General features: G+C 36.3%; 1 protein-coding gene across 7 annotated transcripts in view; it reads left to right on the top strand.

Moving 5' to 3' along the window:
- The window catches only part of CADM2 (cell adhesion molecule 2), a 1,189,836-nt gene that overhangs the window by 1,023,718 nt on the left and 144,847 nt on the right, over positions 1-21,271 (top strand). The gene's annotated exons all lie outside the window — the stretch shown is intronic.

Below are 21,271 nucleotides of genomic sequence, written 5' to 3'. Positions count from 1 at the left end.
AGAATCATCTGTGCTCCCCTGATAGCTCAGTTGGTAAAGAATCCACCTGCAATGCTGGAGACCCCAGTTGGATTTCTGGGTCGGGAAGATCCACCGGAGATGGGATAGGCTATCCACTCCAGTATTCTTGGGCTTCCCTTGTGGTTCAGTGGTAAAGAATCCACCTGCAACGCAGGAGACCTGGGTTTGATCCCTGGGTTGGGAAGATCCCCTGGGGAAGGGAAAGGCTACCCTCTCCAGTATTCTGGCCTGAGAATCCCATGAACTGTATGGTCCATGGGGTTGCAAACAGCTGTACATGACTGAGTGACTTTCACCTTCATAAAATCATCTATTATGCTTGTTGAAAATGTTTCCTGTTTATATAGCAATATGCATTATTTTCAGGGTAACCTTCTCAGTTCAGTTCAGTTGCTCAGTCGTGTCGGACTCTTTGTGATCCCATGGACTACACACACCAGGCTTCCCTGTCAACCAACTCCCAGAGCTTGCTCAAACTCCTGTTCATTGAATCAGTGATGCCATCCAACCAGCTTACGCTCTGTAGTCCCCTTCTCCTGCCTACAATCTTTCCCAGCATCAGGGTCTTTTCAAATGAGTCAGTTCTTCACATCAGGTGGCCAAAATATTGGAGCTTCAGCTTCAGCATCAGTCCTTTCAATGAATATTCAGAACTGATTGCCTTTAGGATTGACTGATTTGATCTCCTTACAGTCCAAGGGACTCTCAAAAGTCTTCTCCAACAACACAGTTCCTTCTAGGAGATAGGTTTATGCAAACCATTCTGATTATTTTAACTTACAATTCATGTATCTTACTTGGACAGGGAGGTCTAACAGATAGAATTGTCTATATTATTGGGTTGGCCAAAAAGCTGATTCAGGTTTTTCCATAATTCTTGCCTCTTTTCTATTTTAGTTACTCTTTCTCTCTGTATACATATTTTCCCCAATCAAGGAACTATCTGTAATTTATCCATAATCACTATCTTTGCTTTAAAACTTTTAGTAAATACATTTTATTGGACTAAATTCAGAGAAATATAAGCATCCAATTCACAAGTCAGATACATCACTTTGCTAAATTAAACTTGCTCTTATAGTCTGCCAGTGCTCAGTACCATTCATTCTAATTCTACTCTTAGGGTTTATTTGTTTAGGTATGTGTGTTAAATGTCTGGTCTTGATTAGAGCTTTTCTAAAGGAACCCTCTACACTGCTTCCAGAGTTATCTTAGTATGACAAGGCTCTAATCCAGCCACTTTTTCTGCATAAGCATTTCTGATCGAAAGCCCTAACCTGGAGGATAAGTTTAGAATCCGATTTCTTCTGCCTGTAAGAAAGCCTCAGGCAGTGAATTCTTACAAATCAGATATTTTTTTCTATATGAAAGACTCAGTTTATGCTAGAATGTTCTTCTTAAATACTCTCCTTCAGTTAAATTATTACTTATATGCATCCTTTTCTGAATTTTGACATTAAATTAGTTAGTGAATTAGTCAGCTTCTCCTAATTTCTTACCATTTTATTTGTGTTTTAGATAAATAGATCCTCAGGGAAATTAGAGACTAACATACTAATTATTAATATTTATTGGTTGTTTTTAACATTGTAGCCTTATGAGAAATGCATGGTATTTTCATAAAAATATTTTTATAAAATATCTTAATTTTTGACAAATTTGGCATTTGCTCTGAATACTGGATTTGCTCATAGACTAAGTAAATAGAGGACTTTTGTTTATATATAAAAACATGAAATTTTTATCTTATAAGCACCATAGTCCAAAATCATCTGAATTAAGACTAGAATGAAAATCAAGACAAAACAGAATACAGAATCAGCATATGGCTCTATGCTCAGTTCAGAAGTACTGAAGCTTTCTTTTTCCTATTCTCATCATTCCATGGCCATTAATAGAGCATTTATTTTTCCTATACTTGCATTTGTTTATGTAGCTTTTTATTTGTTTATGACTCTTCTTTTGCATGCTTAAATAGTTTGTCTACACGATGATACAGTGAACTTCCTGAGTTCTCTAAGCTGTTTTAATAGGAGTATATGCAAATTATGCTGTATGCAGTACTTGATACAGAATGCACATTGATTTCTATTGCTTGCTCTCTACCTGGGAATTGAAAATATACTCTAAAATCCCTCAGCAGACATGTCTCCCTGAAAGGAGTGTTCCATCCTTATCTTGCTCTCTTGTCTTTTCAGAAATCAGAATTTGACTTCCTATTACCATATAGTAGTTTTTACTACAATATCACTTGAGATATTTTATAAAGACACTCCCTAGTGTAAAGAATGGGACTAGAAAGGCTAATAAAGCCTAGCCAAATTCAATTCAACAAGAAATTGTTAAAATATCTTCCAACTAGAATTATGGCACATGAGTGAATATCCAACTAAAGAAAACAAGAACTTTGACTTGGAGATATTTAAGATGCCTTTGGTATGATAAAACCAGATATGAGGAATATTTTCCTATAAACAGGAATGTGTAACATCATGTACAATAAATCCCAAAGTAGTTATATTGTTTGGGGAAAGGGTTATTTTCCATATTTTTTAACTAAGCATTGACCAGTTCAACATATTGACACTGTGTTAAATTTCAAACTCTATTTAATAGAGTTATGAGCATTAAAAGTGACTTCTGATTTCAGGAGGAGTCATTCTATACATTGTTTTGCCATTATTCTCTATCATATGAATTCAGTTACCAAGTTTCTAGAGAAAAGTTGTTTCACACTCTTAGCTGATCACATTTTCTTGGCAAGGGTATTTCCATATTAGATTATAAAATTGTGGTCCTCAAACTTTAGCAGGTACCATCATCACCTCCAGGGCCTGTTAAATCTCAGGTTATAGGGGTCTGACTCCAGTTTTTCTGATTGAGTAGTTCTGAATTGGAACCCAAGAATGTATATGTTAAGCAATGTGTTGAATTTGTGAGTGATGATGATGCTCCTGTTTTGGGGCCACATTGCTGTAAAGAACATAATGTTGAGAAGTATCAGTAACGTATAGAAGTCTAGCCTTTGTCTTTGAACTTCAATTTCTCAGCCAGTAAATGAGGATTATAAAACTTGCCTCAAAGTGCTATTGTAGGGATTTTATACAAACCGACTTGTATGACAAAACTTGACAGTGTATTAAAAACCAGAGACATCACTTTGCCAACAAAGCTCCATATAGTCAAAGCTGTGGTTTTTCCAGTAGTCGTGTATGGATTTGAGAACTGGACCATAAAGAAGGCTGAGTGCCAAAGAATTGATGCTTTCAAACTATGCTGCAGGAGAAGACTCTTTAGAGAAGGGACTCTCTCTCTCCAAAGGAGGACAGCAAGGAGATCAAACCAGTCAATACTAAAGGAAATTAACTCTGAATACTCATTGGAAGGACTAATGTTGAAGCCGAAGCTCTAATACTTTGGTCATCTGATGCAAAGAGCCAACTCATTGGAAAAGACCTTGATGCTGGGAAAGACTGGGGGCAGGAGGACAAGGGGGCAACAGAGGATGAGATGGTTGGATGGCATCACCAACTCAATGGGCATGAATCTGAGAAAACTCTGGGAGATAGTGAAAGCACAGGGAGACCTGGCATGCTGCAGTCCAGGGGGTCACAAAAAGTTGGACATGACTTAGGGACTGAAGAACAATGATATGTATAAAATATTTTCATAGTATAAGGAATCACTGCATATAGTTTAGATATTATTGTTATTATTGCTATCATTATTATTACTACCTTGAGCAAACCATGATTGACGAGCTGTAACAATCTGTGAGTTAGTCCTAGAAATATAACCAAAACAGAATTACTCCTTTAAGGTATTCATTTTTGGGGGGATGGACATGTAAACATAAGATCTAACAAGTATAGTAATCGAATTATGAACTGGCTAGTTTTTGTACAAAACAAGAAGCAGAAACAAGCCCTACTTTGTGGTAGAGGTAAAGACAAGTGTTCATTGATGAATATTGGTACTCAGTAAATGTCTGTTAAATAAATAAATGGATCTTAAGGGATGAATGGAATTCACCATATGGTTTGTGGGTAAAAGTAGGTGGTAGAGCATTCTAAAGAAAGGAACTGTGTGTTTACGGATAGTAAAAAGAATTTGATTGTTTGAAGGAACTGAAACTTTTTGTGTGATACAGACATGAGAGATAAATGGGAAGATAGGGGACAATTAAATCATGGATATTTTATCCCAAATTAAGGAGTTTGACATTTATTCTGTAGGCAGTGATGAGACATTTTCTGCCATATGCTTTGAACAGTGGATTGAACAATCATAATTTTCTTCTAACTGTTTTTCATCCCCATAAGTCTGACTCAGAAATCCTTTGGTGCCTCTGGGCAGCTCTGTATGCAAAACTGCAGGGAGTTTCACTGTAGCTTTTAATCTTCTGTGCAGTTTTGAAATCTGAATATTTGCCATTTAATATAGGGGAAAAAAATATGTATTGCTTTCCTAAATCTGTCAGCATCCTGAGAACTTATATAAACTTTGCATTCTATGTATAAGTTTAGTAAGTTGTAATTTGAGCGGTTGTCATCATAAAATCTTAAGATTTTCTTTTCCAGCCGACTAGCTTTTACATTAATGTGTGAGGCAGAATCCTATGAGAACCCTCAGTGACCCACATTTTTGTATAATCTTTTCCCCTGGAGTGTAGAAAGAGCTTGTGAATACATGCGATATCACTGCCTTGATCATGTCACCTTACATGGCAAAAGGGATTTTACAGATATAATTATGCGTCTTTTTTGAGTTCATCAAAGGGAGATTATCAAGGGAAGCCCAACATAATGAGGTAAGGCCTTTATAAAAGAATGAAGAATCAGACATTCTCCTCCCTGCCTAGAAGACCGCAAATAGTTATGTATGAACTGACTGTCAGGACCATGTGACAAAGAACTGTGGGTGACCTCTGGGAGCTGAAAGTTGTTCCTGAGTGACAGATAGTAAGAAAATGGAGACCTTGGACATACAGCATCAAGGAAGTAAATTTGCCAACAATCAGTAAGTTTGTAGAGGATTTGAAACTTAGATGGGAATCACAGCCTCAGCCAAAACCATGATTTCAACATGGTGACACTGAGAAGATCACATTAAGTTCTATCTGGACTCATTATCCATAGATATTGTGAGATAATAATATTGTTTTACGGCACTAAGCTCATAATAATTTATTATGCATCAATAACAGGAAGCTGATATCTAGAAAGGCAGAATGATTTCTCATATTCGTTTATTTGACAAAGACTGAGCTTGAATATTCTAAGACTCAGTACATGAGTCTGGGAAGAAAGCTGAAGGCTAGAAGAATATTTAAGGGACATTTCAAGTAATGGAATTTTTTAAATGGATGGTAAGAGAGAAGACAAATTTCAGGTGAACTCGGTGAATGAATCTAGGAGATGGAGCAAAAGCATGGATCAGAAACAACAAAATTTGGGTGCCTGAGCGACTTTGTTAGTGAATATGTGGAAATGGGCATTAGGAGAAATTACTTCAGAAATAAATGATAATATGTTTATAATTTGAGGTTGAAATAACTATATAAAATCTAAAAGTTAAGCTTAGTAGGCTTTTGGAGTTAGGTGATTTATTATTAAGAAGGGAATTTTTACAATACAAAGGTCTACCATCTCCTAATAAAGGACATTTTTAGTTTTAGCCTTTTTAAATAATCACCCTTTGTCTGTGCAGCACATTCCCAACAAAAACCCACTCAGGTAATTCTAACCCTGAGAACTGTGCTATGCTGTAACCTGCATATCCATCAAAGTCCAACTTTGTGGGGAGTCACTGAACCTTGTCAGTTCCTAATAGTATTGCCTGCATTCTGCAAGTATTATTTACTTATTAAACAACATTTGTTTCAAATGTTGGACCATCAAGTTTAAGCTGATTTCAGCTGTTTCCCTGTGTGAACTGGAATTTTGATGTACACTTTAAATGTTAATCAAAAATAATGTCACAGCTCATTTTCAAGTTGGCTACATATAGTGTAATTGTGCTATCAGCTACTAAGTAAATAATTTTTCAGCATTTGGAAACATGAGAGCGAATTTCTGAAAGCTGGGTTTCTCAAAAGGTAGCCTTAAAACAGCTTAAATTAGAATCACCTGAGGTACAGTTAGAAAAATGCAGATTCCCAGTTTCAATGAAGACCTTTAAAATCAGAATTCCTGTTTTCAAGCCCAGAAGTGCTAATATTTATGAAGTACCTCTGGCTCAGCTGGTAAAGAATCCGCCTGCAATGCGGGAGACCTGGGTTCAATCCCTGGGTTGGGAAGATCCCCTGGAGAAGAGAAAGTCTATCCACTCCAGTATTCTGGCCTGGAGAATTCCATGGACTATCTATGGGGTCACAAAGAGTCGGGTATGACTGAGTGACTTTCATTTCACTCCACTTCACTTCTATTGATCCTTGGGCTCACTATAGTTTAAGAATGCATAAGATTAGAAACCAGCTATCCAAGTATTAATTGATAGTTAAAGAAAGAAAGAGAGGAGACCTAATCCACTAAGTTTAGAAAATGATTTGATATTCTGTGTTCTTTATGGATCTATTCTTAGAAGGAGATTCTCTAAAACTAAATCAAAAATGTACTTTAGTGCTTCAACATTCCTGAGAATAACTGTAAAAATTCCATTAGCCAATATCTTAGCAGTATTCTTCGGCTGGATGATTTTTAAAATTTGTGTTTCTTGCTTTGAACTCTGTGGAGTCTACTTTGAGAAATGGTAGGCTATATATTTAATTTAAATACTCTCTCTGGTATTGTAAAACTAGTTTTGGCCTAATGCTTCACTTAACGTCAGTTGCACAAAACCTTAATTTAAATGAGTGAAATATTAACATATTATATGGAGATTGTGAATTTCCTGGAGCTAAACACAAAAGAAAATAAAAGGGTGATATCTGTGTCCCTTGAGTTTAAAGCTCCTGTATCATGTAGGATATGGATTAATTAAAAGTGTTGCCATTTAAATTTACAGTGTACACCATTCAGTTCAGTTCAGTTCAGTTACTCAGTTGTGTCTAGCTGTTTGCGACCCCATTTCCAGCACGCAGGCCAGGTCCCTGTCCATCACCAACTCCCGGAACTTGCTCAAACTCACTTCCATCAAGTCTGTGATGCCATCCAACCATCTTATCCTCTGTTGTCCCCTTCTCCTCCTGCCTTCAATCTTTCCCAGCATCAGGGTCTTTCCCAATGAGTCAGCTCTTTGCATCAGGTGACCAAAGTGTTGGATCTTCAGCTTCAGCATCAGTCCTTCCAATGAATATTCAAGGTTGATTTCCTTTAGGATTGATTGGTTTGATCTCCCTGCAGTCCATGGGACTCTCAAGAGTCTTCTCCAACACCATAATTCAAAAACATCAATTCTTTGGTTCTCAGATTTCTCTATAGTCCAACTCTCACATCCATATGTGACTACTGGAAAAACCATAGCTTTGACTAGATGGACGTTTGTCAGTACAGTAATATCTCTGCTTTTTAATATGCTGTCTAGGTTAGTCATAGCTTTTCTTCCAAGGAGCAAGTATCTTTTAATTTCATGGCTGCAGTCACCATCTGCAGTGATTTTGGAGCCCAAGAAAATAAAGTCTGTCACTGTTTCCATAGATCAATGAATTTTTGAGTTTTTTGTTTGTTTTGTTTAAATTTACCACTTTGAAAGTGTCCTTACCATTTAAATCTGGATCATTCTGGACCCCATATTAAATCAGAAAAAGAAATAGCATTGCCTCACTTAATAACTGTAAGTGAGTCATGTGTGTGTACATACAACTTGGGGTTTTCTAAATGCTGTTGAATGTATTAGCTCAAGATTCTCTCAAGATACAATGGGAAACATAAGACATCTTTATGGAAAGAGATAAAACAATCATTTCATATGAGTGTGAATAGCTAACGAAAGCAAATGATAACCAACAATCTTTGAGAAACTTTTCCTTTTTAAAGTTTCTTATTTTTTAAAAGCAACTATTGAGATACAATAGACAAAAAGCAATCTACACATATTTTAAGTGTACATTTTAGTACTTTTTCACCATGATCAAGATAGTGAACACATTCCTCATCTACAAAAGTTTGTTCATATACATTAATAATTCCTTCCTGCTGATCTTCTTTGTCCACCGCCACCTCCCCTCACCCCCATCTCACTTCCAGGAAACCGCTATTCTACTTTATGCCATTGTGGATTACGTTCTCTAGAATTTTATATAAATCAAGTCATATAGTATACCCACTTCTTTGATTTATTTTTCTCAGGATAATTTAGATTCATCCATATTGCATATAAAAAAGCTTTTATGTGTCACTGATAGGTATTCTATTGTATGCATCTGTACTACAATTTGTTTATCCATTTATCTGGTATAGACATTTAAGTTGTTTACAGTTTGGAGCCATTGCAATAAAGCTCCTATGAACATTTAGATATAAGTATTTGTATATAGCTCTACTTTTCCTTCTCTTGGGTAAAAGTTTAGGAGTAGAATGGCTGAGTCATATGGTAGACACATGTTTAATTTTTAAAGGCATTTCCAAACTATTTTTCAAAGTGGTTGTACTACTTCATGAAATCCAAATTTTAAATTGTATTTTTATTATTATTATATTTTTTTTACTCTTATGAATCATGCTTTGGTATTCTATGTAAGATGTTTTTGCCTAATCCAAAATCAGAAAGAATTATTTCCATAAATTTTATATTTTTTAGATTTTGAATGTAATTTGAGAGATTTTATATTTTCTTTGCCCTTGTTTTTTACTTCTCTCAGCTATATTACTTCTATGTCAGTTTCAAGAGATTGACTGATCTCATTATAGATAGTATTTTCCTGCTTCTTTGAATGCAGACTTTTTTTTTCTCAATTATTTTATTTTTCTATTTTTTAACTTTACAATATTGTATTTGTTTTGCCATACATTGACATGAATCCACCATGGGTGTACATGGTTTCCCCTCCAAAATCCCCCCTTCCACCTCTCTCCCCATCCCATCCCTCTGGGTCATCCCAGTGCACCAGCCCCGAGCACCCTGTATCATGCATTGAACCTGGACTGGCGATTCATTTCGCATATGATAATTTACATGCTTCCATGACATTCTCCCATATCATCCCGCCCTTGCCCTCTCCCATAGAGTCCATAATGCTGTCCTATTTATCTGTGTCTCTTTTGATGTCTCGCATACAGGGTTATCTTTACCGATTGACTGAATACCATATATATGTGTTAGTATACCGTATTGGTGTTTTTCTTTCTGACTTACTTCACTCTGTATAATAGGCTCCAGTTTCATCCACCTCATTAGAACTGATTCAAATGTATTCTTTTTAATGGCTGAGTAATATTCCATTGTGTAAATGTACCAAAGCTTCCTTATCCATTCATCTGCTGATGGGCATCTAGGCTGCTTCCATGTCCTGGCTATTATAAACAGTGCTGCGATGAACATTGGGGTACACGTGTCTCTTTCAAGTCTGGTTTCCTCAGTGTGTATGCCCAGCAGTGAGATTGCTGGGTCATATGGCAGTTCTATTTCCAGTTTTTTAAGGTATCTCCACACTGTTCTCCATAGTGGCTGTACTAGTTTGCATTCCCACCAACAGTGTAAGAGGGTTTCCTTTTCTCCACACCCTGTCCAGCATTTATTGCTTGTAGTCTTTTGGATAGCAGCCATTCTGATGGGCGTGAAATGGTACCTCATTGTGGTTTTGATTTGCATTTCTCTGATAATGAGTGATGTTGAGCAGACTTGTTTTTGACTGGATTAGGGACATTAAAATGTTCACCTTTCTGGTGCTGAATATTCTTCTGATTCTATAAGAATTCTTAAGTTTTGTTCTGGTTAAGTAACTTAGAGTTTAATGCTTTCAGAAGTGAATGTGTTAGTTGCTCAGTCATATCCAGCTCTTTGTAACCCCATGGACTATAGCCCTCTAGGCTCCTCTGTCCATGGAATTCTCTAAGCAAGAATACTAGAGTGGGTACCCATTCCTTTCTCCAAGGGATCTTCCTGACCCAGGGATCGAACCCAGGTCTCCTGCATTGCAGGTGAATTCTTTACTGTCTGAACCACCAGAGAAGCCCTTTCAGAGGGTCCTTTAAATTTTTTAGGAGGGACAGAGCAGCTTTTATTGTAATAATTACTTAAATCTCATTGTTGTTGTTCAGTTGCTAAGTTGTTTCTGACTCTTTGTGATCCCATGCCCTGCAACACACCAAGATACCCTGTCCTTCACTATTTCCCAGAGTTTGCACAAACTCATGTCCATTGAGTTGATGATGCCATCCAACCATTTCATCCTCTGTCATCCCTTTCTCCTCATGCCCTCAATCTTTCTCAGCATCAGGGTCTTTTCCAATGAGTTGGCCTTCACATCAAGGGGCAAAAGTATTGGAGCTTCAGCATCAGTTCTTCCAAAATCTTCTGAGTGCTCCAGGTACGAATTATGAGGTGTTTTTTTTTTTTTTTTTAAATCATGTTAGAACAGGCACTATTTCTCTGTCCTATGTGAGCATCATGTACCACTTCCTCTAATTCTTTCTGATAGTTCTTGTCTTAGCTTCAAATGCTTTCCTCACACAGACACACTGATCAATAATTACTTTGCCAAATAGTGTGAGGGACACTGCAGACATCTGGAGTCATCTCTTCATGTAGCTCTTTCTTTTTTTGATATTCTGTCCTGTAAACTCTTAGAGGCTTCCCAAGGAATGACAACCCACTCTGGTAGTCTTGCCTGGAAAATCCCATTGACAGAGGAACCTGGTAAGCTACAGCCCATTGGGTCACAAAAAGTCAGACATGACTGAGTGAGTGAGCACACAACCCTGTAAACTTAAGCCCTCTGGGCTTCTTAGATGCCCAGCTCTATCAGCATAACTCAGGGAGGCTGCCAGGTTATACATGGTTTTCCCTCCATACTTCATTGTCTAGAAAATCTCTCAAGGTGTTAAGCAGAGACAAATTTTAAGGTTCATTTCATTTGTTTTCCATCCTTCTGGGGTAAAAGTCCATTATTATGATGTTCAATATCTTGGAAACTTATTTTTTCCAGGTAAGAGGTAAATCCAGCCTTGTTACTCTGCTAGGCTGAAAGCAAAAGTTATTTTACCTATGTTTTTGAAACGTAGAGAAATCATACTTTTATTTAAATGCTGTTTTAATTTTGTTTGATTGCTTATTAGTTTTAAGATTATATAGTATAATAAATTTCAGAGGATGAACATGATTAAGTGTAAAATGTATCCATACTCACTTTGGCAAAATATTTTAGATTAATAATTCTGCCAGTTTTAATGTCAGAAGTTATTTTAAATAAAATAGCAACAGAAATTCAGTGCTGGTATATGTTGTTCTGGAAATGGAAAGAGAAGTTCCAGCATGTATATAATGATATCTTTGACTGGATTTCACTTATTGTTAAGAAGGAGAACTATATCAATAACAAAAAATGTTTTATTGCTTATTAATGCTTTTAGTCACTATTTTTACCTTGTGTTGAAGAAAGTGCAAGTCTCACTCATCCATGAATTATCAGCCAACAAGCAATGTTGAGATACTATAATAACATAAATATTCAGATCTACTAACTTTTTAGCTCACATCTGCTAATAGACTTAATCACTGTTCACAATCTCCTCAGGTTCTTCTCAAAAGATACTTTATGATTTCTTCATGTGCTAAGAAAGATGCCTCTCCCATTCAAGAGCTTTAGATTTTTCATGAAAATACAGTTTCTTATGATTTCTGTGCCATATAAGGAGAGATGGTCTCATTGCCATCAGCTTTAGCAAATGATCTCCTTGGGACCCAGGAAGATGTTTTATGAAATTTATAAGTCAAATCTTTCTAAAAATGATTATTTAATTCTTTGATCAGACAGAATACAAGAGCAGAGACATCATTTTGCTGACAAAGGCCAATATAGTCAAAGCTATGGTTTTTCCAATAGTCATACATAGATGTGATAGCTGGACCATAAAGAAGGCTGAGCACCTTAGAATCAATGCTTTCAAACTGTGGTGCTGGAGAAGCTCTTGAGAGTCCCTTGGACAGCAAGGAAATCAAACCAGTCAGTCCTAAAGAAAATCAACCCTGTATATTCACTGGAAAGTCTGATGCTGAAGTTGAAGTTCCATTACTTTGGCAAGCTGATGCAAAGAGCTATCTCATTGGAAAAGATTCTGTTTCTGGGAAAGATTGAGGGCAGGGGGACAAGGGGGCAACAGTGGATGAGATGGTTGGATGGCATCATTGACTCAATGGACATCAGTCTGAGCAAATTCCAGGAGATATGAAGGACAGGGAAGCCTGGCATGCAGCAGTCCATGGGTTCACAAAGAGTTGGACACAACTGAGCGACCAAACAACAACAACAAAGAATAATGGACATCCTCGAGTGTGAGTCAAGTGCGCCTTAGGAAGCATTAATACCAATAATGCTAGTGAAGGGGACAGAATTCCAGCTGAGCTATTTAAAATCCTAAAAGATGATACAGTTAAAGTGCTGCATTCTATATGTCAACAAATTTGGAAAACTCAAAAGAGGCCACAAGACTGGAAAAGGTCAGCTTTCATTTCAATCCCAAAGAACACTCAAACTACCATACAATTGCACTTATTTCACAAGCTAGTAAGGTAATGATCAAAATCCTTCAAGCTATGTTTCAACAGTACATGAACTGAGAACTTCCAGATGTATAAGGTAGATTTAGAAAATGCAGAGGAACCAGAGATGTAATTGCCAACATTCAGTGGATCATGGAGAAAGCAAGGAAGTTCCAGAAAAATATCTACTTCCACTTCATTGACTAGGCTAATTCCTTTGACTGTGTGGATCACAAAACAACTGGAAAATTCTCAAAAAGACAGTAATACGAGACCACCTTATCTGTCTCCTGAGAAACCTATATGCAGGTCAAGAAGCAACAGAACTACACAATGAACAACTGAAAGGAGTACAGCAAGGTTGTACATTACCATCCTGCTTATTTAATTTATATGCAGAGTTCATTATGTGAAATGCCAGACTGGATGAATCACAAGTTAAAATCAAGATTGCTGAGAGAAACACCAACAAACTCAGATATGCAGATGATATCACTCTAATGGAAGAAAGTGAAGAGGAACTAAAGAGCCTCTTGATGAGGGTGAAAGAGGAGAATGAAAAGCTGGCTTAAAACTCAACATACAAAAAACTAAGATTATGGCATGTAGTCACATCTCTTCATGGCAAATAGAAGGGGAAAAAGTGGAAGCAGTGAAAGATTTTATTTTCTTGAGCTCCAAAATCACTGCAGTTGGTAACTGCAACCATGGAATTAAAAGACCCTTGCTCCTTGAAAGGAAAACTAAGACAAATCTCAACAGCTTATTAAAAAGCAGAGACATTACTTTGCTGACAAAGGCTCATATAGTCAAAGCTATGGTTTTTCTAGTAGTTATTTATGGGTGTGAGAGTTGGACCAAAAGAAGGCTGAGGGCCAAAGAATTGATGCTTTTGAATTGTGGTGCTAGAGAAGACTCTTGAGAATCTGTTGGACAGCAAGGAGATCAAACCAGGCAGTCCTAAAGAAGTCAACCCTGAATATTCATTGGAAGGACTGATGCTGAAGCTGAAGCTCCAATACTTTGGCCACCTGATATGAAGAGCCAGTACATTGGAAAAGACTCTGATGCTGGGAAAGATTGAAGTTGAAAGGAGAAGGGGGGGAGGGACAGAGAATGAGATGGTTGGCTAACATCACTGACTTAATGGACATGAATCAAGCAAACTCTGGGAAATAGTGGAGGACAGAGGAGCCTAGCATCCTGCTGTCCATGTGGTTGAAAAGAGTCAGACACAACTTAGTGACTGAACAATAACAACAGAATAGAGGAAGAGTAAATGAAAAATAGTACTTTATTTATGAATCCATGAATTTTATTGAACCTTGTGAATGTTCCAGTGTGTTGTTAGAATTTAAAAATAACATGTTTCTCAGTAAACAAGATAACCTATGAAAAATAATCAATAGTAGTAGACAGTAGAGAGACTTGTATTCAGAAGGATGATGTCACATTACAGATGTTTTACTGATGCAAATGACTCATTTTCAAAATAGGTTGATAAGGAGCACATTTATTTTTCTTACATTTTCTGAATGCTGTAAGATTTCATAAACTGAATTTTTGATAGCTAGAAAATTGCATAAGTGTTTCAAAAGAGTCACACTTGCCTGCTATTTATAGAATTTACTTCAATGGATAGATTTTTAAAAATTTTCTTATAGAGTTTACTTTAGTGCATGGGCTTTTAAAAATTTTTCTGCCATCTTTTATCATCTTTTGGGCCTACATTATAACAGTTTTTTAATAGAAAATAAAAGAAATCTTTCAATCTTCAGTAGAAGGAAGGACATTATAATCTATGCAATTATAGTGCCTACCTTAAGGCATCAGGCTTAGAATTGGGTAATCATTTTTATAACATTTTTCAGTCAGATGGTATTATATTTCTGAGTCAGCCTAAGGATATAGTGCACAAAATATAAAATCTTTTCTTAGAAGAGGTTACAAGTGATAGTTGACTTTTCATGTCTAAACTTTTGGTTAATGGCACTGAGATTCATTCAACCTACTCTCAAGTGAAAAGAGGTTATTATAAGATTTTTCTGGCCACTGTCAAGTGAAAGAAACACAAGGGAACCTATTTATTACCATAAAGGTTATTCCCTGGATATAAATAGTTCACTGATTGACTGGCTTCATAGTGACTTAGTTTCTTTGGTCTGTAAGAACATCCTGCTCTCTGCTTCTTCCTCTATTTTGCTCACATTTTCTGTACATCATTAATCATATTCTCTCATTAGATCGGCTAAATCATGTCTTCCCTGAAATTAGCTGTGGTTTATATGTGTGCCTTTGTGTGTATACGTGTGTGCTCAAGCATGTGTTTTTACTTCCATTTCTTTGAACTCTTCAGAGTTTTAAATCACATTGAGATATATGAGAGAGATTCTGAAACATGCTAGTTAACTACATTGGTTCTGTTTGGGAGTAAAGTTTCATACTTTCTATCCTGGATATTATGCACCTGAAAGTCAGGTACCTCTTCAGGTTTAATTACATCTAACTTGGGGTCAGATACCTCTTCAGGTTTAATCACACCTAGTTTAATCATGCTACAGAGTATGGCAATTTCTAGGTAAGGAATATCTACAAAAGAAATTACATTGGAGACGGATTTACTATTAAAAAGCAAAAATCTGATTATGGCAAACATTATGAATTCAAATTCATCAAGTACAGACATTATAGAGGGTTACAGATTTATTTTCACATGTTGATATAACTTTTAGATTTAATTACTATAATTCTGTTAAATACAAAATATTAAGGAATCTCTAATAAAAAAATGTGCTCTGGGATTAAATATAAAAAGTGTTTCCTTTTCTCCATACCCTACCTTCTTCTGAGGTGTTATTTGTGAACAATTGATAGAGTATAAACTAAACCTAAAGTTCCCAAGATAAGTTCCACAAGTTATGCTGGATATATTAATACCTCAAAGTGCATGAACAAAGCGGGTAAGTCAGAAAGAGGGAAACTATGCTGAAACTGGTAAACTCTGGTTTTCAGGTCATTGCTATTAGTGGTACAGAAATAATAAGTAATATTCATATTTCTACTGGATATTCAAAGAATGTGCTAATAAAATTAAGATTTTCTTGAGAACCAGCAAATCTGTCTCTTGGGCTGTCACAATTAAGAACTAATTTCCTAAGTAGCCATTTTTTCTAAAATTATCTACCATACTTTTTTCAAAAGAAGTATCTGATAGGGTGAAGATCAGGGAGTGTATCTGATTATTATGAATCTTTACACTGTTATTCTCTTTGGTATTTTGAACACACTAAAAGCTCTTTAAAATATGTAAATACCATAGCTACACATCTGTCTCTCTCAACAGACTGGGATTTCTTTCTTTAAGTTTTCACATGCAAAATCTAGCATGTTGTCTAACACATGATATGAGTGCAAGGTTTTTATATGGAGAATAAGTGAGTCATTCAGGTTAAATTGCTCTCAGTCTTTATCTTAATAACTTTAGGGGAGGTGACTCTCTTCTCTACTGAATGCTTTCCTGGACTGAGCAAACCAATTCTTGGTATTCTTGTAAGGTACATGCCACTAAATACAGAATTAAATAAATATAAATATAGAATTAAATATAGCAATAAGCGATCACTTGGGGAAAAGTGATCTAAGACTATATACCTCAATAATCTTCAAGGGAGATAACTCTGGGGATTTCCCTGGAGATTCAGTGGTTAGGATTTTACCTACCAGTGCAGGGGGTACAGATTCGACCTCTGGTAGGGAGCTAAGATCTCACATGCCTCCCAGCCAGAAAAGCAAAAAGAAATAAAAAATAAAACAAACCAGAAGCAATATTGTAACAGATTCAATAAAGACTTTAAAAAAATATTACACATCAAATAAACTTAAAAAATAAAAATTAAATAAAAATTTAAAAAGAAGACAACTCTCCTTCCTGATAATTCTAAACTGAGCAATATTCTTCTTAGTGACTTTCTAAAGTAATCTTAATAGAAATTTTCTATTCAAATATTTAAATTTTCTGAGCCATCAAGCAATGATTGAACTGCATCCAACGTTTTTGAGGGAGAGTGACTCATACCTCATGTTGTAGAAGGATTTGCATAAATACAAAAAACACTGGTAACATAAAAGGTAATATGAATGAATTGATACATGAATATGATACAACTGCTAAATTTTTGTAGAAAAATAAGATGAAACCTAAAGTGAAATCAATAACCAATCTTCTTATAAAACTTTTCACATTTTCACATTTGCCAGTGGTGAATCACAAGCTTTTATTAGTACACTTTAGATGGTACAAAAAGAGAGACATGATGAGTTAAATACTATGTGCACAAACCATTTGTACAAGAGATCTGACATTTCATGGTTCCAAGAGTCAAGAGAATTTCTTCTCTGAGTTCATATGTTTTAGACAAAAGTCTATGTATTGAAATAATTTGATAATAAGTTTAGTTGGTAAAGAATCTGCCTGCAATGCAGGAATCCATCTTCAATTCAGGAGACCCACATTTGATTCCTGGGTCCAGAAGATCCCCTGGAGAAGGCAATGGCAATCCACTCCGGTATTCTTGCCCAGAAAATCCCGTGGACAGAGGAGCCTGGAGGGCTACAGCCCATGGGATTATAAGAGTCGGACATGACTTAGCGACTAAACCACCACCAAGGTATATACAGCAAATATCATAGAGTGGGTCCTTATAGCACTTCTGAATATATATATGTGGGGTAACATTTAAGAGGAATTTGATAAAGACTGTAACATTTGACTCATCTGAATAAATTTAAAACAATTTTAGAATATTTAGATAAATGAATTATGCCCCCTTCATCAATCCTCTGTAAATATTATTTTGCTCATTTGAGCTTTTGAAATCTATTAACAAGAACTGAGCTTCAATAAAATTCCTTGTCAAGTTAAACAAATATTTTGTATTGCTAGTGAACAGTAGAGCCACAGCTTTACAAGCCAGGATTATGAGTGGCACCTTCTTATAAAAGTAGACTATTGCAAAAGGGATTTATAAAACTCTACTGCATTCTAATTGGAGTTGTATGAAGGAATGTGTGTGTGTGTTAGTCATTCAGTCGCTTCAGACTCTCTCTGACCCCATGGACTGCAGCCTGCCAGGCTCCTCTGTCCATGGAATTCTCCAGGCAAGAATACTGGAGTGGGTTGCCCTTGCCTCCTCCAGTATGAAGGAATATTCATAGGCTTACTAAAATTTGCTTCAAGAATTTGTTTTGAAGTCTTTTCCAGTGAACAGATGAAAGTGGTTGCCAGACTTTGAAGTTTTACCATATAAGACATGGCCTCAGTATTTTTGGTCTGGAGAAAGTTTGAAGCAGATATAAAACCAAATGCTTACCTTGAGTAGTAAAATAAAATAAAATAAAATAAAAGATGGTTTCTAAAAAAAAAAAAAAATCCTGTCGTACACTTAAGCCATAAGAAAAGAAAAAACTACTAACAATCCCTTCAAGACAAATTAGTTCTAAAATATGCATCTATGTTACTGACTGAGTTAACTAGACATAGTTACTTTATGTCATTTTTTTTAAATGATGGGAGAGTTGATTGCCTTCTAAAAATGATGCATTCATTTTTATAAATTTTGATCTACACAGCTTCTTTTAAACAAGAATTACATAACATATCCATTTGTCCAATATGGTCACTCCAAGTTTTTGGCAATAAAAACAAGTTATCTTATTTAATGCCCACATTGTCTCTCCTGTATGGCAAGAAGACCATCTTTCAGCTTATTAACAGTGGTGTCACTGAAAGTACCATTAATAACAGTGTATGGATTCAGAATAAATTTATTGAAATCTCTTGTTGAAACTGTTATTTGGTTCTTCAAAAAACACCTACAAACACGGACTCTGAAAATAATAGCAGAATTCATATTCTACGTAAGCATAGAAATTTGGGGTATACACTAAGATCCTGCAACTTTGCTCATGACTAAAAAATTTAAAGCCCAAATAGTTGAGGAGAAGTCACAAAATACACTACACAATTCCAAGAGCTTTATCCTGGTTATGAGAAGGTATGATCCTTCTAGTATTGGCAACAAGGCAGAACTGTACTTAAATCCCAACCTTGTTCCAAGTGTGGCCTATTGGCTTTGCAATTGTTTAAAAGGAAACTGGTCCTGTTCAGGTGCGGGTCCGAAAGAAAGGGCTAACCTAGGATTCAGGACAAGATTTCCTTTTATAAAAATGGGATTATATTTGTTCTGGATCTCTTTAAAGGGAATCAAAGTCACTAAAGAGCAGAAAGGAAATACATCACAAAAGTTCAGATTACAATGCTCAGGGTGATTGGAACCATTGTGGAGGCAAAGTAACATCTGAAGAAACTTCACCTTAGAAGGATATTCCTTCTAAAAGTCTAGTACAAAGGTGGCCAGAAGCTCCAGATACAGATGCAGGTAACCTAATATTAGGGCTTCCCAGGTTGTGCTGGTGGTAAAGAATCCACCTGTCCATGCAGGAGACATGGATTCGATCTCTGGGTCAGGAAGATCTGGAGAAGAGCATGGCAACCCACTCCAATATTCTTGCCTGGAGAATACCAGGAACAGAGGAGCCTGGAAGGTCAAGGTCCATGGGGTCACAAAGAGTCAGACACAACTGAAGTGACTTAGCATGCATGCAACCTAATATTATAAATCTGGAACAAAAAAATGGATCTAGAGATATCTCCTGAGATCTGACTTTTTTAAGAGATTTTAATGTAAAAGTGTCCAGATAACATTTTGTTTCATTCCCTAGGTAACTTGACTCAGGTTTTTTATTTAATTTTTAAATATGTATTTAAATATAGCTGATTTACAATGTTGTGTTAGTTTCAAGTTTCGAATATTCAGGGTTGATTTTCTTTAGGATTGACAGGCTTGATCCCCTTACAGTCCAAAGGACTCTTAAGAGTCTTCTCCAGCACCACAATTCAAAAGCATCAATTCTTTGGCACTCAGCCTTCTTTATGATACAGCTCTCTGATACAGATACATACTATAAGTATTGATAGAAAATCTTTACTTTAGACTTCACCATGAAAGTTTCAAGAAAATAACTTTCATTCAGAAGCATACCTGAGGAATTGTTAGGCAGCTATTTAAAAACAGTTCTTTATAGAAGATTTTTAAAGCATGCAGTGTAAATACAGTAGTATAATGAGACAATTTCCAACTGGTAAGTTCCCGTGCTCAACAGTGACACACAGTGAGGCCAAACAAACTAAAATGTCAGAGTCTGGAGCAGAGAAATTTTTATTGCATGGTCACGCAAGGAGATGAATGGCTCATGTCTTAAAAAGCCTCAAGCTCCTCCAGGATTCGGCAAATATCAGTCCTTATGTGCTCTTGAACTGTGATGTTAGAGAAGACTCTTGAGAGTCCCTTGAACTGCAAGGAGATCTAACCAGTCAACCTCTAAAGGAAATCAATCCTGAATATTCATTGGAAGGACTGACGCTGAAGCTGAAACTCCAATACTTTGGCCATCTGATGTGAAGGGCTGACTCACTAGAAAAGACCCTGATTCTAGGAAAGTTTGAAGGCAGGAGGAGAACGGGATGACAGAGGATGAGATGGTTGGATGGCATCACTGACTCGATGGACATGAGTTTGAGCCAGCTCTGGGTGTTGGTGATGGACAGGGAAGCCTGGTGTGCTGCAGTCCATGGTTACAAAGAGTCGGATATGACTGAGCCACTGAACTGAACTGACTGATGTGCTCTGGGTCATTAAATAGTTAACGTCTTTTATTTGGTTGAGGGTGGTAGGAGTTTACAAAAGGAGTCTGCAAAGGAATTCAGAAAATTTGCATCAAATACTGTTATCTAGGTACTTCAGAAAGGAGCTAAAGCAGAGGATACAGAGGAAGACCTGCCACCCCACCTCCTCAGACCCCATGGGATCCTACTACAACCACCACCAAACAAAGGCAATCACATTTCTGATTACTCAAAAGCAAGTGCTCACATGTCCATAATCTTCTTTGGAAAAAGATAGAAGGGTGATTTCAAGAAATATAATGGGAAGTAATCCTACAAATTCCTGTGTTTAATGTTTGCCCTTTGCTTCACTGGCCATTGAACCAACACATTATATAATACATGACATGGTTATTTTCAAAAATGTAAATAAAAAGAAGAAATATATGTTGAAATAGTGAAGGATTGTTAAGCTTACAAAGAGTGGCAATAAAAAGAGAAAGAGGGAGAAAGGTGAGTAAAGTTAGTTCCAGTATTCAATCACCTTTGGTCATATTGCCTACAGTGATGATGTATACATTATACCCTTGCTCTTGAACATAATTCTGTAGGCCAGCAACAGACTTTCAGGCTCTACCTTGCCACTATTGAATCAGAATCTGTATTTTAACAAGATTCAAATATGATTCAGATGCGCATTCCATTTTTGAGAAACACTGTTTTAGATCACAAAGTGATGAAGTAATGCTGTGACTTGCCAAAGAAGAAAAAAATAGAAATTCTCGAAAACAATACAGAACATGAAACAAGGGTATATATATGGAATCACCAGATTAACTATGCCATATAAAGAAATTTCTATTAATTCTGTAGCTATGTAATACATCA

The sequence above is a fragment of the Giraffa tippelskirchi genome, chromosome 2 (assembly GCF_054371585.1).
Source record: "Giraffa tippelskirchi isolate mGirTip1 chromosome 2, T2T-mGirTip1v1.2.pri, whole genome shotgun sequence".
Classification (NCBI taxonomy): domain Eukaryota; kingdom Metazoa; phylum Chordata; class Mammalia; order Artiodactyla; family Giraffidae; genus Giraffa; species Giraffa tippelskirchi.
This window is presented reverse-complemented; position numbering and strand designations above follow the sequence as displayed.